This window comes from Diorhabda carinulata, chromosome 1, assembly GCF_026250575.1.
Source record: "Diorhabda carinulata isolate Delta chromosome 1, icDioCari1.1, whole genome shotgun sequence".
In the NCBI taxonomy this organism is placed as follows: domain Eukaryota; kingdom Metazoa; phylum Arthropoda; class Insecta; order Coleoptera; family Chrysomelidae; genus Diorhabda; species Diorhabda carinulata.
Window position 1 is genome coordinate 25,401,498 of NC_079460.1, and position 17,783 is coordinate 25,419,280.

General features: G+C 31.5%; 1 long non-coding RNA gene across 3 annotated transcripts in view; it reads left to right on the forward strand.

The window, feature by feature from the left end:
• The window catches only part of LOC130897565 (uncharacterized), a 48,544-nt gene that overhangs the window by 22,057 nt on the left and 8,704 nt on the right, over positions 1 to 17,783 (forward strand). For 2 of the 3 annotated variants that reach the window (XR_009059725.1, XR_009059730.1), the window contains exons 3-7: positions 847 to 999; positions 1,568 to 1,653; positions 3,665 to 3,818; positions 5,135 to 5,225; positions 8,085 to 8,220. This is a non-coding gene — a long non-coding RNA (uncharacterized LOC130897565). The remainder of the gene's footprint in view (positions 1 to 846; positions 1,000 to 1,567; positions 1,654 to 3,664; positions 3,819 to 5,134; positions 5,226 to 8,084; positions 8,221 to 17,783) is intronic. The other variant, XR_009059727.1, reaches the window with a different exon arrangement.

A 17,783-nucleotide genomic window follows, 5' to 3' on the forward strand; every position in this document is an offset into this window, starting at 1 on the left:
TTATTTACTTTCATATAAAAGCTGCTATTAAGGGAGCAACGATGGGAGGGGCAACGAGTAAATTTGAATTCTTGTAATAAAATAAGAAGTGCGGGTTTATAATAAACAATTTATCACTGCATACATCGTACCAAGACAGTAGGTTATCGTTTTTGAATATATTGAAAAACAGCTTCAACATAGAAAAACGCGAACTCCCTTATGCGACAATTTTGTATAAAGGTAAATTAGGTTAGAAGAACATTGAAATACATCTTTAGTTTGAACTTGTATTTAACACGAGAACGATACTCCACTTAGAAAATATCAGATATACTAGCAGGGAAAGAGTTTATAAAAAGGGGGATAAAATAAAGGCATCGATTTAATACCAATACCAACTGTTTTTATGGAGGATGTTAATATAATGTCAAGAAATAGCAGAAGTTACTACCAGCTACATAAGAATACAATCGAAACCAAATATACTCATCCATCAATACTCAATTCTCCATAGTGCATTACACTGTTTAAATGGTATTTTTTCATATTGGCATATAACAACTATACATATTCTGTTTTGATTTATAATCAAGTCAAATAGTCACGAATAATTTATTGTTTTAGTGTTTCTAAAGATATTTCAATTAATCGGAAATAACTAGGGACTTTACTCGATTAAGGCTGATTTTATAATGACCCATGGCATCTTTGCTATATTGAAAGTTCAATTTCGAAGCATAAAAGTGCAATGTTGATAGTATAACTTTTTAAATTTCCAATTTTAATTATCAATTACATGTATAAATTCTCTGTTAATAATCCTTGTAAAATCAGCCTTAATCGACGGAACAATATTTGTTTTAGAAAATAAATATGAGTGGAAAAGTATTACTGCTATCCAATGTTTTTGTCTCGTGAAGTTGATGAGTCCAGCTGCAGATATTTATTGGTGCACACGTGAACTGATTACTTGATGAAAAGCTCTTGAGCAACATTTCAGAGCCCAAAAAAAGAAAGGTAAGTTCCATTTAACTTGTAGATAATTGGAAAGTGATTATTTCCTATACAGCGTACTAAATACTATTAATAAATTTTTTTGTGGATCTTGTCAATAAATTGTAGAAATTTATTGACAATGATAGCTTAGTCGAATTACGATTAGCTCCTTATAACATATTCATCTTCTACGTGAATTCTATTTGCAATAGATACGGCTTTGTTCAATCCAATGATAACATCGCAGAACAAACTCTAGATGACTAAATGAGGTAGAGGAATTGCAATCATTATTTCAAGCAATCTCTCCGATGATCGATTTCTTGAGCTTTGTTTGCTCTATGATTACTGAGCATAATTTTATATTTTATTCTGTCATCTTCTGTTACTGCTCAATCACTTATAACCATCGAGTTTTGTTTTTCTGTCATTTTGCTTACTTTACCAACTGAGCACTGTTTCCTAATCAAATATGATTTGTGATTTTGTGTGTATTTGAAGGACTGTGTGAGTATACACGTCTATTGTACTTTACGATTGTTTTATGGTAGTTGGGAAATAATTCTTATTTCATTTCATTTTATTGTAGATTCTGAGAAGATCGTTTGTCGCTGGTGAAGTGAGAATAGAAGACTCTTCCTACCAACATTTTCTAGTGCAAAAGAGTAAGTAAAAGTAAGTTCTATTTAACCAGTCCTTTTTTTACATTTCATTGCATTCTGTGAAGCCGAAACCAAAGGAAAACAAAATATGGCTATTTTTTAATGTTATAGCTCATTTCAAACTAAAAAATGAAAAAATGGAGGTGTAAAAAAATTTTCAGTTCTCAACCCTACTTAATTTGAAAGCGTACTGAGTTTTGTTGAAGAGATTCTTAATGGAAAATACCCAGTCTAGACACAATTACGCTTCTGTTTAACTATTTGCTATCACATCATATCTTCTCTTGCTTAAATTACGAATGCGAAGAAGAAACAGAGTATATTGAAGAACTTTTTTATCATGCAGTTTAATAGACCTACATTACTAGAAATTAGTTAATGATGTTCAGAATTGATAGCAAAACTTCGTTGCTATTAGATTTATGCATACTAATCGTTGATGATTTCACAAATATCTATTTATAGCTCTAGCCATACATAGAGCTATATTCAATCACCAATGCCAAGTTATTTGTGAAGATATAGATTATACAATGTATAAAATATTATTAGTCAGACAGCACTCATTTTATCTAGTGGTTTGCATCAACTCATTTTTCTGTCATTCTGTGGAGTAGAGCTGGATAATATATAATAAACCAGCTTGGCACAACATTGTTGTATAGTGAGAAGGTTTCTTATATTGGATGGTGAAAGATCCAGCGAGAAGAGAAGTTACGAGGATAGTCCCAACAAAGAAAATTTTGGAAAAAAATCCTTACACTTTTACCGGCGATGATCAATAAGTTCGATACCCTTGTTATAATTAGAACCTTCAAAATAGCCATTGCCTGCCGACATCACCTCTTCATTGTTGGAAAATCTTTAATCACCGAGCCATTTTTCCAAGTATCAAAATAGAAAATAACTCGAGGGGGCTAAATATGGTGAATAAGATGCATGAAGTAACATTTTAAACATTAATTCATTGATGTTAGCCATTGCAATAACGAATGTGTGAGTTGTTGCGTTGTCTTGATGAAATAACAATTTATTCTTAGCCAAAATACCGCCGTTTTTGCTTGATTTCTTCGCTCAAATGCAATAAGTTCGCATAATAATCGCCGTTGATAGTATTTCCTTTTCCAAGATAGTCAAAGGAAATTATCCCACGCGTATCACAAAAAAACCGACGCGATGACCGGTTCTCTGTGTTGAATCTATTGTTTTGATTGTTCTTTTGTTTCGCTTGTGAAGTGATGGACTCACGTTTTATCCATAGTTATAAAACGGTGTAAAAATTTGGTTTTATATATATGAACCATTGTCAAACACTCGATGAAAACATCTTTACGACCATCATACAGTACAGCTTTGTAGGACTCATTTCTGCAGTCTCACCAAGAGTAGAATCTCGTTCAGCTTTTATACTGATTAAACTAAATTCTTTTCAAATAAAAGTATTCTATCACGTTGACCAATTTTTCCATGTTTATAAATTCACTGAAAACGTTCACAATTGATGGCTGCCAAACAAATACTAAACAACGTGGCGTCTTATGTCAGACCAGGACCATACTTATAATTATTGTCTCATTCATTGTGTTTCCAAAATATACCTCATTCTTCATATTTATCTATTTATGGTAAAATATGAGAAGATAATGAAGAATAACTATTTATTACTGCCTTACAACTAGCTTTGACCAAAGTAGATAACATAAATATTGTTATACTCCAAATGCTATACATATATAACCAAAATATTACCAATATGAAAAAAATATTATCTATTCCTGAAGAAAAAATTTATGAAAGATTGCATAAAAAGAGTTGAAATACCATCACCAATACTGACGAAACCAAATATAGCTATCTGGAAATTAACTTTCCATGTTCCATGCAAAAAAAGTATAATTTGATAATATCACTCCTCAAATCTCTAAAAATCATGAGTATTTCCAGTTATCAATTATATGTGTAGAGTTTTCTAATAACAATCCTTATGAAATCTATTTTACTCGACGGGACCATATTTGTTTCAGAAAAAAAGGAAAAAATTTACTACTTTGGGAAGAACTATTATCCTATGTTGTTGATTTAAGGAGTTATTACGCCTGCTTCAGATATACTTTGCGGGATAGCACACTTGATTTAACTATTTATTGATGTAAACCTCTTGAGTCCAGTAAAAGATTGGTAAGTTCCGTTTAGCCTATAGATAATTGGATGTAATTATTTTCCATACCGTGTGATAAATACTAGTAATCGATTTACTTGTGAATTGATGAATAATATGCTAATAAATTCCAGAAATTGGCTGAAAATTATAGCTTTGTTTCCACTTTCTATCCAATTTATCAATAAACTTACAAGACAAACTTGAAATAATCAAATATATTATAGAAATTGCAATAATTATTTAGCAATATATCCCATGATCGATTCCTTGAGCCTTATTTGTTTTAGGATTATTAGGCACTATAAGACATACTGTAGAACCTTTTTTCTTCTTCCTTTGTTACTGCTGATTTGCTAGTTATCACCTTTTTATGTCATGTGTTTTATTTCTACTTTTACAATTGTGCGCTGCTTCCCAATCAAATATTATATAAGATCTTCTTTTTGATATTAATTCTGTTAGCCCTTCACAGGTCTTCTTCTGTACTCTAGCATTTTAAGCGTATTTATGTGTATTGCGTATATTGATTGTACTTCACAATACGAGATCTGGCTATTGAATAATGAGACTGCGCGCTCATATGGTGCCCTAGACAGGTGGAGTAGAAAACGAGTAATGCGTTGGGTATCTAGATATATTGTCTATGCACGTCAAAAAACACGTTTCTGTCACTATTATAGTATTTGTGCAGTAGCGGTTTGAAACGAACGTGTTTTCTTCTCGTGCCGAAAACCATGAGTGACGTAAAACAGGAGCAACGTATCAATCTTAAATTTCTCGTTAAATTGAAAAAAAAACGACTGAGTGCTATAAATTATTGCAAGAGGCCTATGGGGATAATTCTATATCTCGTTGAATGAGCATATGGATGATTGCCGAGGCGGTAAACACCGATAAAAAACGGTTGGAAAAATTTTACACGAGGAATTACACATGACAAAAGTCTGTGCGAAGCTGGTGCTAAAAAATCTGACTCCTGACCAAAAGACTTGCATCAACAGGTCTGCTCAGATTTCCTTGAAAGATTAGAAAGGTTAGAAAAAAGATCTGCTTTGAAAGGGACCTAATTTGAGTTGATGAAAGCGGTAAAGCAAAAAATCGGCGGAGCTCCAAAGGACCCTAACCGAAGACGACTTCCAGCACTGCTTTGATCAGTGGAAAGATCGTATGGAAAGTTGTGTGGAGAGGGGGTAGTATATTGGAGGAGAGTATTCGAATGTATAAACATTTTTATAATAAAGTTCTTTTTCGTAACCAGTCCCGTTATTTAATAGCCACACCTCGTACAATTGTTGCGAATCTATTCCAAATAAAGTATTTCCTTTTATCATAGATTCTGGGCAAAATAATCCATTACCGCTGAACTCAGGTGCTGTAAACCTACCATTTCGTGAAGCAACATTTTTCAGTACAAAAGAATATAGGTAAGTCCCGTATAATCACTAAATTTTTTAATATCAACGCATGCTGTAACACCGAAACCATCTGAAAACAAAATATGTATATTTTTAAGTGTATATCTCATTTTTAACAAAAATATACCTATAATTATTTTCATAAAATACCATATAAGCAAGTAATGTACTCACATCTAATTCAATCCCACATATCCATTTTCTTCCTCCCCTACCTTTCATATCTATTAGTGTAGCATTTTGCGTATATATATATATATATATATATATATATATATATATATATATATATAATATATATTTCTGCTTCTAACTGTTCTTGATTTCAGGACATCTGTTTTAAAATTAGTTTTTTTTTTGATAATTTAATAATTTTTGGAAGACATATGAAAATTGACGTTTCGACTTGGAAAATGAAACTAATTTTAAAATAGAAAAGACCTAAAATCAAGAACATTTAGAAGCATAAACACATCAAAAGGTAATAATTAAAGAAGTATATATATATATATATATATATATATATATATATATATTATATATATATTATATATATGTATATATATATGTATATATACATATATAAATTTTAAAGAAGCTATATTATGAGAGGTTTCTTATTGGGAACTATAATATATTTTCCAAGCTTTCGAATACTTATCATCGTGTGGGACTGAAATTATGGTCAAATACAATATAAGAAATATGTATAGCAATAATAAAATTTTACGAAAAATATATAAGTTAGTCCACTTAGGTGTTTCCTTGCCACGTTCCCAATAAGAAACCGCTCTTATATATGTATATGATATCAAAAATCCATAATAGGACGTGGAAGAGGATTTATTTTTGTTGAAGACATTCTAAAGATAATATTACTAAATATATAATAGAATCGAATTGCGCATTTGAGAGTCCCTCATGAAATGACAAATTTCATATATATATATATATATATATATATATATATATATATATATATATAAGAAGAAATCAGTTGCAATTACATTGATGCATACTAATCGTTGATGAAAGTATTTAATGCTGTAAACATTCGTCGAGTAATATGAAATCATCTATGCCAAGTTATTTATGAAAATATATTTTATTTTAGTTCGGATCAAATAATTGTTTTAATTTATGTTTGCTATCATCCTATTGAGTAGAGCTGGAAAATATATATTGGACCAGCTTCACTTATCTTTAGTTTTCAACTCTAATACTCGTAATTTGCAGATTATATCAAAAATTGTAAAATGTATATGAAGAATATAGTATAACGTTCCATGGTTCTCCTACAGGTCATCTCAATGCAAAGAAGAGCTGCAAAATATTATGAGCTATTAACATTTATGATGAAAGAGGAAAAGATGATTATATATTTCACGATGAAACTACAAAAAACTAAATACCATGTGGTATCTATCATACGTACATAACCATGAAGCTTATAAGCAAGATGTAGTTGGAATATCGAATTCATACCACCATTTATCAACTAATACTAACACTAGAAATATTTTATACAATTGGATTGTTTCTTATGATGGATGGTAACAGTCTGTCAAGATTCCTCGAGAAAAAAAGTTGCTACAGTCTATACATTTTCAATAACTCATTCATCGTATACAAAAAATACACAATGTTCCAATTGAGAGTTTAACAGAGTACTTCATAAATCCTATAGTGTGTATGAAGAAAAAGGTATAATTTTCCTGATTTTGCTTCAGTCTTAATGCGAGGAAGATGTGCAAAAATTTAAAATATGATAGCAGCTTACCTATTCCAAATTAAGAATCTTAAAAGAATGAAATTATATATTTGTTGCTGTTACTAATAAATATCAATACCACGGTATCCTGAAACTCTCCTGGTTAAAGGAAACTACAAATACTAGATCTCATTTCATGTCCATCGAACCTAAGATACCTTCATGCAAAAATAGCTTCTACTGGAGTAGTGCCCTTTGATTCGAACAATATGAGGAGAACTTTTTCGAGAAAAATCAAGTCAAGTTCATTTAATTTTTGGCAATCAATAACATAATGTTCTCATTAACCATCACACATTAACGTTTGTTTACACAATAGTTTGAAATTGCCGTTTAGTAACATATGCTGAAAAATCAAAACATAGGTATCGTCGAAGAGCACAAGTTAATTTAAAAGGACTTTTTGACTAACGGTAAATTACGCAAATCACATAGAATACCTGTAGTTTAAGTTCGGCGGGAAGGTTTCTATAGACCCTTTATATTATTACACAATACATTAATACTTCAAATGCCATGCGAACATGACCAAAGTATCACCAATATGACCAAGTTGTATCTGAAATTTATGAAAGATTGGATATATTTGGAGATTCGATTCGACAACACTACTAATCCACCAATAGTAACACTAAAACTAATATTTTTCTTATGGCGAATAATGAAGTTCAGTCAAGGAAAAGGAGAACTTACTACAAAATTCACATAATTGCTATCTAAATATTATCTACCATTAAGTCCTCAAAGTACATTACATTGTTTAGATAGTATTTTTTAGAATTGAAATTCAAATATTCATATTTTGTTTTGTATTAGAATGAACTTAAATATTTTTTAAATAATTCTCAGTTCTATTGTTTTAAAACAAATTTTAACTAGTAAGTCACAAAAATATGGGACTTACTCGATTGAGGCTGATTTTATGATGATTCATGACAGAAAATTTACTTTGAAATCACAAAGTACCATATTGGTTACATTTAATTTCTCAAATCTCTCTAAATCACGTGTGTTCAATTATTAATCACATGCATAAAATTTTATGTTAGCAATCCTTGTAAAATCAGCCTCAATCGACGGGACAATATTTGTTTCAGAAAATAAGTATGAATGGAATACTTGGAAAAGTACGGCTATCCTATATTCTTATCTCAAGCTATCCAGTTACAGAAATTTTTTGGTGCACACGTGAGAGAATTATTTATTAATACAAATTTCATAAGTCCAAGATTGGTAAGTTGCTTTCAACCTATATAAAATTAGAAACTGAATATGTTCCAGACATTGAGCTTAACACACTATTATTTAATTTCCTATTTCCTATAAGTTGATAAATGTATTGTGCTATAATACTTGAAATGGAAGTTCCCATAGCACAACCATCAATTTGTTTGTATATTTCATTTTCATATTTGAAGTATGTTGTGTGTTAGTATGAGTTCTATAGCTTTGATAAATTCATTTTGAGGTATTTCTGTATATTCCTTAATTTTATCCCATTTTTTTATTCACATTTTTTTCACAATGGTAATAGGAATATTTGTACATAAAGAAACCACATCTAACGAAATAAATACATATTCGTCAGGAATTTTTATACTTCAAATTTTTTTTTAAATCCCATGTGTTTTTGATATAGTATTTGTTTCGGTATGAAATTTATTCCAAAATATTTTTCAAATAATTAGACAATGGGGTTAGAGGAGTTTGAATATTTGAAACAATCGGTCGAAGGAGATTGTCAGGCTTGTGCAGCTTTGGTAAACCATATATTTTAGGGGGTAAATGAAAATTACTAACGACTATGTATTCATTTCGTTAGATGTGGTTTCTTTATATATAAATATTCCTATTATTATTGTGAAAAATATATAAATAAAGAAATGGGACAAAATTGAAGAATATACATAAATACCTCAAAACAAATTTATTAAACCTATAGAGCTCACACTTACAACAACATATTTCAAATATGAAAATAAAACATACCCTCAAATTGATGGTTGTACTATGGGAGTTTCCATTTTATGTGTTATAGTACAATTAGTAATGGAAGATCTTGAGGAAACTGTCCTCAACAAACTTGATATAAATATTCCATTCTTTTTTTGATATGTGGATGATTGCATTACTGCTGTACCAAAGAATCAAATTGAAAACATAAATAAAAAATTCAGTTCTTATCATAAAAAACGTCAATTCACAATTGAAATCAAACAAAATAATGAAATCAATTTTCTTGATGTCACATTATTTAAAATTAACAATAACATAACAGAATGGTATACGAAACCAACTTGGTCCTCAAGATATTTGAGCTTCGATTCATATTATCTTATGTGACAAAAAATATCAGTGATAATAACATTGGATGATAGATCTATCCAACTATCAGATCTTGAATTTAAACGCTCAACTATTCAAAAAGCAAAAACTGCATGGAAAGAAAATAATTATCCGGTAAATATGATAAACAACATATTCAAGAAAAGGATAAACAGATACTACAACCAATTAAAAAACAAAACCGAAACGAAACATCAGAACATAAAACATTTTACCTTACCATGTGTACAAGGACTTTCCCAACAATTATCAAATTAGTTCAATAAATATGATATTAATATAAGTCATAAAGGATATTATACATCATTTAAATATTTTACTAAATTAAAATCTAAAACACCAAAAAACAAAAGAAGTACTATTATATATCAAGAGCCTTATTATAATTGCGACGCTGTCTACATAGGGCAGACATCACTGTGTGAGTTACTTAATGTCATTTTGACTAGTTCCAAATTTTTTTCCTTGTGTTTTAGAGACAATAAACATTCCATTTTGTCCTAGTGTGTTATAAGCCTACTTAAAATCTATAAATATAACATGAAGGCCCAAATTTTGCGTATAGCTTTTAACCATGAGGTAAATATCTCATTCGTTATTTCTCTTCCTTTCTGGAAACCTCTTTGGTATTCTCCCACTATCCTTTCTTGGTACTCATTGAGTCTGTTTCTCACAAATTTTAAACGCCACATTCAAAAGTGATATTCCTCTATAATTATTACATTTACTTTTATCTTCCTTCATTGGACATATTAGTCTATTATTTCATCTCTCGGGGATTTGTACTTTATTCCGTATTATTATTATTCTGCATAATTTTTTATGTATATCTCCCCCACCGTGATCCAAATACAGTAGAACAAATAGAATCATCACTGATAGAGAAACGAAAGTGTCGAGGAGAGGAGAAAAGAAGCACAGAAAAGGATTGGTTTGCCGGACAATGCAGATTGATGTTAGAAAACAGAAACCAGTCAAGACTCAGACTAACAAATCAAAATACAGATAGCAACAAAATAAGATACGATGAAGCAAAAAAACAAGCAGGTGCAGAAGGCTGAAAAAAAACACATATAGCAGAAACTGGAAACAATAAAAGAATGTAGTATGTGAATAAAGAAATAAGAAATCTTTACCAGAGGGTAAGAAAAGCACAAGGTAAAAACCAAAGAGCAGTAGGATACTGGAGAGATAAAGAGAAGGCAATCATAGGAGACAAGCACATGAGATTGATTCGATAATCTACTGAACGATAACAGAGAAAACTCCAATATCACCAAAAAAAGTGGAGGAGAAAATGGAACCACTGCGGAAATATATATATATATATATATATATATATATATATATATATATATATATTATATATATATATATATATATATATACTCTAGAAACAACTGGAAGGCACAACCATGGTTAATTCTGCTAGCCCAGTTTTGGCTAATTGGGTCATGAATAATTTTGTTACTAAAAGTTGAAAGCAACTACCCTTTCCAGTTAATTTCGTCAGAATTTATGTTAATGATGTCATTTTGCCCATTCCAGAGCAACAAATTGAGACAGTAAGACGAAATCCTATTACCCTAATCTCAACTTTATCTATGAGAAAAAAATAGATGACGCTATCCCTTTTTTGAACACAGTACTAATTAGATAGCCCAATGGTAAATTATCAACTGGTTTTCCAAACCTTCAGCATCAAGCTGACTACTCGACTTTTTTTCGAACCATCCATACATAAAGTAGGGACAATAAAAGAGCTTATACACAGGGCTCAACATCTAATTAGCTCTGAATTCTATACTGGTAACAATAATAAAATTCTCAAATTTAAAAGTTAATAAAATTATAAATGAGAGCAATCATAAAGTATAATAAATAAATAAAATGTATCATAAATTTCCTTACATTAGAGAATTGAAAACTGTTTCAAAACGCACTCATCAAATAAGTGTGAGTTGGCATTCTACCAAATAAGCAAAATAGGCAACTTATTCACACATATCAAAGATAAAATACCTAAACTCCAGAATTCAAATGTGATTTATTAAATAAATTGTTTGGACTGCAATAAGAGTTATATCGGTAAGAGTAAACAGTACATAATTATTATTGTCTGGTTGATTCTAGCGATTCTTACTTTAGTCTTTTTATGAAGAGTATTAGCAATCTGTCTTGTAGTTATTTGAAAAGGTAATTGGATTTGTGGGCTTGTTAAGTTTCACTAAGCTTCAAAATTGTCTGGTTGATTCTATACGTTCTTACTTTGGTCTTCTTAAAAAGACAATCAGTTTAGAGACTGAATCCGTCTTGTAGTTCTTTGTTGGTGACTTTTCATATAGTATAGTATTGAGAACCATAAGATACAGAATATATTGCCCATTATCATTTCACCGATGGTTACAACTTTAATTTGTTATTTAATAATATACATAAATCTGAATGTTGCAGTTACTAATCGTACTGATGTGGCCAATCTTGAGGTTCAATATAATCATCTTTTGAATGTTTATAACTCAATTTTAGACCGTATAGATTTGAGTATGCAAAATGTGAGGACCGAATTCGGTGTGCAGTTTAGAAAAGCATGCAGATTATGATTCTGAATGTTGCATGGAGTCGTAATGGTCCATTTCTGTTTTACATCCAACACCCTTAGACATCTAGTGAATGAACTGAACACATACTTTAGTATCAATGTAACGATTGTATCAATGAGAATATTCCATTAATTTTTATGATTGAAGCTAGGAAAATTGAAAATAAAAACAATAATCAATAATAAAAAAATAGTTAATTCGAGAATGCAAATTTGAACATTTCATAAAAGAAAAAATTATAATTATCAATCTTTTTTATTCTGACAATCGTTATTTATGCATTTGCATAAAGAAAGTAATTTCTTACAAGAGCAAGCCATTGTCTTGCACGTTTCCACGATTGAATCAACAATTTTGGCAGTGATTGCTTGGTCATTTGTCAAATTTGTCAAAGTACAAATTACGATCCTTCCTTTCATACCCTAAGAAGGTGTACTCAATTGCTCTTAATAGATGTAAATGTAGAGCAACTTATGTGCAAATAATTTTTAATAAATTTGAGCCGAAGACGATATTTTGGGAAATTAAATAACCGAAGCTATATGCTTTGGAGTCTGTTTATCAGTAATCGTGGAATACATATTATAAAACACTGATAACCATCATAGATTATAATTCTCACTTAATTTGTTATTCTGAGCACTGTACAATGCTTGCATAAACATTTACAGAATTCGGTGATTGACCTTCTTATAAAAACTGTTCAAATAAAATTTCATCAAATAAATACCAATCTGGTATTACTTTGATATTTAGTATGTTTTTTCGAAGTTGTTAACTACTTGAACAGTATAGTTTGTTGAATTTACGGTACGAATATGTTCAATAACTTCATCCAGTCGTATATTGCTCATAAACAACAATGATGATTTTGATCTATTACTCGAATTTGAAAATAAAACATTTTCACTATATCTATCAATGAGCAGTAATTTCATAATGCAATTTTCTACAATTGCATCTTCTATTACAGGAATTCAGCTAGTCGCTTGGTCAAGAATGACATTTCAAAAGAGTGACATGTTACTTGATGTTTCAGTTCATCGATCAGCTTTTCAAATGAATCTATAAGTATATCATGTAGTATGTTACTTGAAGGTCTGCCTGCTTGATTTTCAGAAATTCTTGGTAGTCGCAGATAATCACGATAACAATGTTTCTTCGCTTCCATTGTAAATAAATCCGCTGGTTGTTAACAAGTGTTAATTTTTGTGAAAACATCACCTTGTTTTTATCGGGTGCTATTTGTTCCACTTGTTTGTTTACCACAAATTAAACATTTCTGATTTGTATAAAGTTTCAATTCCCTTCTTTATGACTGACGAACACGTTGGCTACCTTAAACATTTGATTCTGCAGAGGAGATGAAAATAGAGGCATTTGTAATGCTAATTCTGGACGCATTATTTTCTCTTCACTAATAGTTGCAATACAAGCTCGATGCCAGAAACAATTGTGTGCAGTTTGTATCACTTTCTATTTTCTTAATAAATTGAACTTTTCAGTGATCGGCTTCTTTTTGAATAGTAATAAACATTTGTGGTTTTGGTTTTTTCAATACATCACCCGTTTTATCATAAAAGAAGCACGAGTAGTTTGTTTAGTTTTCGCTTATATACATTTATCACTTGTAGTGACATTGTCCGCGCTTTTATTTAAATGAAACACTAATAAAACACTCGACTGCAAAAAAATCTCAAATATCATTACTTAGATACGTAAAAATAACCCATTATGGGCTAGAAATTCTTTTCTACTGTCTACTCCAAGCGCTACGACTCATCAACGTGCAATGCAGAGAGGAGGGTAGGGTAAAAGGGAAATGGACAACAAGTGATTTTCTATTATTTCGAATCTCAGATAAAAGAATTTGAGCATAGTTGCCGGTCTTCATATTTTGCATACTCAACTACATCCAGCGCTGGACTACATATTCGGACTGGACTAGTACATGATACTCACAATGAGAATAATTTCAACTATTTTCATAGTCATGCTTTTGTTTATATTGGAAAAGTTTAGAAATATTCATTTACTGAAATATGTATTTATATGTGACTGTCGTCTAATAATTTGAAAACTTTGTTGTTTAGGCATGTTTTTATTTATATGTATGTGTATTAGTTTCTTTAAATATTTTCGTTGTTTTTGGCTCATATACAGTGGGTCCTATTTATTTATTTATTTACAAATATATAGATTATTTTTATTGTTACACTAAAATTTTATGATTATTGCCCGAATTTTTAATTTTACAATTTTTATTATTTATTTATCTTCCTCAATATTTGAATTATGATATATTATATATTTGTAGACTTGTTATAGATCAAATAAAGGATAGAAACATTGGCATTATGAAAAACTCTTAGACAGTTTCATTTTAGGTCCTCGACCCACAACACAATTCGAAATTTACACATAAGGTAATAATCGTAGCTGATATTGAAAAAGGTATGATTCTGGGAATGGACGTGATAAATCTTCATGCCTTCCAATTGGACTTTGGAAAGAGAACCATTAAAGTATTTCTAAAGTAGTATTCCTTCATCTATCAAAGAGTAACACGATGTTGGGAGCTGTACAGGAAGATGCTGTTCTATCTGTACGAAGCGAAGCCATGATACGAGGATAAATCATGCATAAACAAAATATTGCGTTACCATAGCAACGAACAATAACTTATTAGAAGTGTCAGTGTAAAGTTTGACGTCAAAAAAGTGAACCAGAGTTACGCAATAAATGAAACGAAATTGTGAAAATCGAAAAATTGAAGTATCGAGCCATCATCAAGTACCTGTATTTAAAAGGGTTAAGAGGTAAACAGATTTACGAAGATATGCTTAATACCCTTGGTGATCAATGTCCTTCGTATGCGATCGTGAAAAATTGAACTGCAAGCTTCAAAAGAGGTAAATTTTCCATTGGAGATGATGACCGATCGCGAAGGCCAGTTTCTGTGTCAGTCTCCGAAAATATCGATGCAGTTCATGACATGATTTTATCAGACCTTCGAATTGAGCTAAAACGGATTATTTCATACGAACGCGTTGCAGATTGCTGTCATAAATATATCCAATTAAGAGGAGAATATGTTGAGTAGTAAAATATTTTGACATTGAAATTTTGTTTGGTTCTATAGTAGGTTAAGAATTTTCCAATATATCCTCGTAGTAGCGCAGCTACTAACAGTCATGTAAAAAGGTACACCTGTTATGATGGAGCCAAGGAATCACGACAGAGAAGTTGCTGAAGAAGTACTGATTGAAAAAGAATTAGTTACGTCGGCGAAGAAGATCACAGTGTTTGTGATAAATGTAAACGATCACCCGATTATCATCAAAAAGGATACCAGGGTTGGATCCTGCGTACCTGTAACATCTATAGTTCAACAACCGACAATTCCCATGACTAATTCGAACAAATATTATCAGCAGCTAGTCAATCGTTGAATCGAACTGATAAAAGGAGAATGAAAGAATTTCTCTTGCAGTATTGAGACCTATTTGAACCAAAAGAGGGAAGACCAATAGAACATCAGCCGTCTAACACAAAATTGATACTGGTGATGCCAAGCCAATCAAACATTCAGCTCGCAGAATAGCAAAAGCCATTTACTAGTCCATGGGTGTCTCCAGTATTGCTTGTCAAGAAGAAGGATGGAACTACGAGAAAGACAGCTGTATTCTAGCCCGAATTGATGATACACTGGATACTTTAGCCAGCAGCAAGCTGTTTCCTACCTTGTACCTGAAGTCTGGATATTGGCAAGTAGAGTTGGCCACAGAAGATAAGGAGAGAACTGATTTTACCACCTTATCTGGACTATGCCATTCGGGCTTTGTAATGCACCCGCGACATTTAGAAAATGTCATGAGAGGGTTATCTTGGAAAATATGCCTGGTTGGATCGATGGATGTTTGGATGACATTATGGTATTGGGAAAGATATTTGAGAATCATCTCAAGAATTTAGTAGGCGCATTCAAGTCACCTCAAGTTACCCAGCTCATGCTAAACCCAAAGAAGTGCCAGTCATTCTAAAACCCAGTCAGCTATCCAAGCCATATAATAAAAGAGTGGCAGTGGCTCCAGAAAAAATTGCTTCCATATATACATGGCCACAACCAATCGATTAACATCAAGTTAGGAGTTTCCTTGGACTTTGCACATACTATCTAAGTAAGTAAGAAAATTTGGAGATATTATTGAGCCACTAACTTGAAGAATCAAGAGCTTTCCACTGAGATGAAGACTGTCAAACGGCGTTCGAGACATTGAAGAGATATTTAACCACCGCGCCAATATTGGGATATCAATTACTATAGGGGGATTTTATCCTTGACATAGATGCAAGGACCGTGTTCTCAAAGATCCAAGAAGGAAAGGAAAGAGTACTGGGATACTTCAGTAAAGTTCACAACTTTTAGCGGTAGTAAAGTCCGTGGAACACTTTTACTAGTATCTTTATGGAAGAAAGTTCCTTATCAGAATGAAAACACGATACGACACGGAAGCCACAGACAGCTGCATATCCCGATGAGGAGAAAGGGATTTTCTCAAAAATTACAAAAATTCTGGGAAGGTCAATACTTAACCAAAAAAAGAATCAACAATGCTATCCATCGTATAAGCACGATTCCAAATGGAAAATGGAAAGTAGTCCACCAAGAAGAAAACCATAATATACAAGAAGGAGTGAATCATTTGCGAGAAGAGCCCGATACTGCCTTCGAAAAATTTATACGCATTGAGGTACCAGCAAAGCAAGGAATGGAGTCACTATAGAATAACAACAAGATTTGTTCACTCTACCAGAAATTCATTTGTTGGCCTGCATTATATCTGCTGTATCAAGAACGCACGTGGGTTGGCAACCGTCTTCCGGAAGAAGCTTGGTCAATTAGAAAAACTTGAAGAACAGATCCCAGCCACCGGCAAGACACTGAGAATCAAACACAATTATAAGTACATCTTCTACCTGGTAATCAACAATGAATTTCAAGTTCGATCCACCTACCGCGATGTGTGAGAAATTCTTCAAAGCCTCCGTGACCATGTCCTGGAAGCCAACGTGACGAAACTGGCTATGACCAAGATAGCGAGTAACCATTTTGATTGGCATGTCGTCAGGAACATGGTAGGATACCAGAGTTCACATATTAATTTGCAACTATCCATTCCCATCACCGGCTATCTATTAGTTTCAGGAGTAACTTCGAAAATTTGACGAAGTCGCTACACATTTAATATACTTTTTATAAACAGTGGCGAGTTCTTTATATTGTTGTTTTAGAACAGATTTCTACTAGGAAGGTCTTTTTATCTATTTGGTTTTTGTTTACTTATTTCCTAGGGTTTTTGATAACTTTATTTTGGATATATAAACGAGTATGCTTAGCGGAGTTAGTTAGTTTATATTAAATAGTTATAGTAATAACCAATTATTGTATGAATTAGTGTCTAGTGTTAATGTTCAAATAAATTAAATAAGTGAAAGACAGTGTTCATAGATTCACCCCACTGAAGGAAATAGTATAAATAAATTACAATATTAATATTGCCATAGATTGAATCAGATGAAACTAGAATAAATTTGTAAACTGCAATGGAGGAATCTACATATTATATGTAGTTTTACATTTTTCACTCACACGTTTTTCAATTGAAAATATCGTTATTACAATATTTTGAAATTCGATATCAGAAAAAAAAACCAAATCCTTCAAAGACGGCAGTTCGACAATTTCTACTACTCGTAAGCCTATTGTAGCTCTTATAGGAAATTTGTACCTGTTAGCAGGAATTTGAACAATACTGTTCTTCAGCCTTTATATGTCTGCGTTAT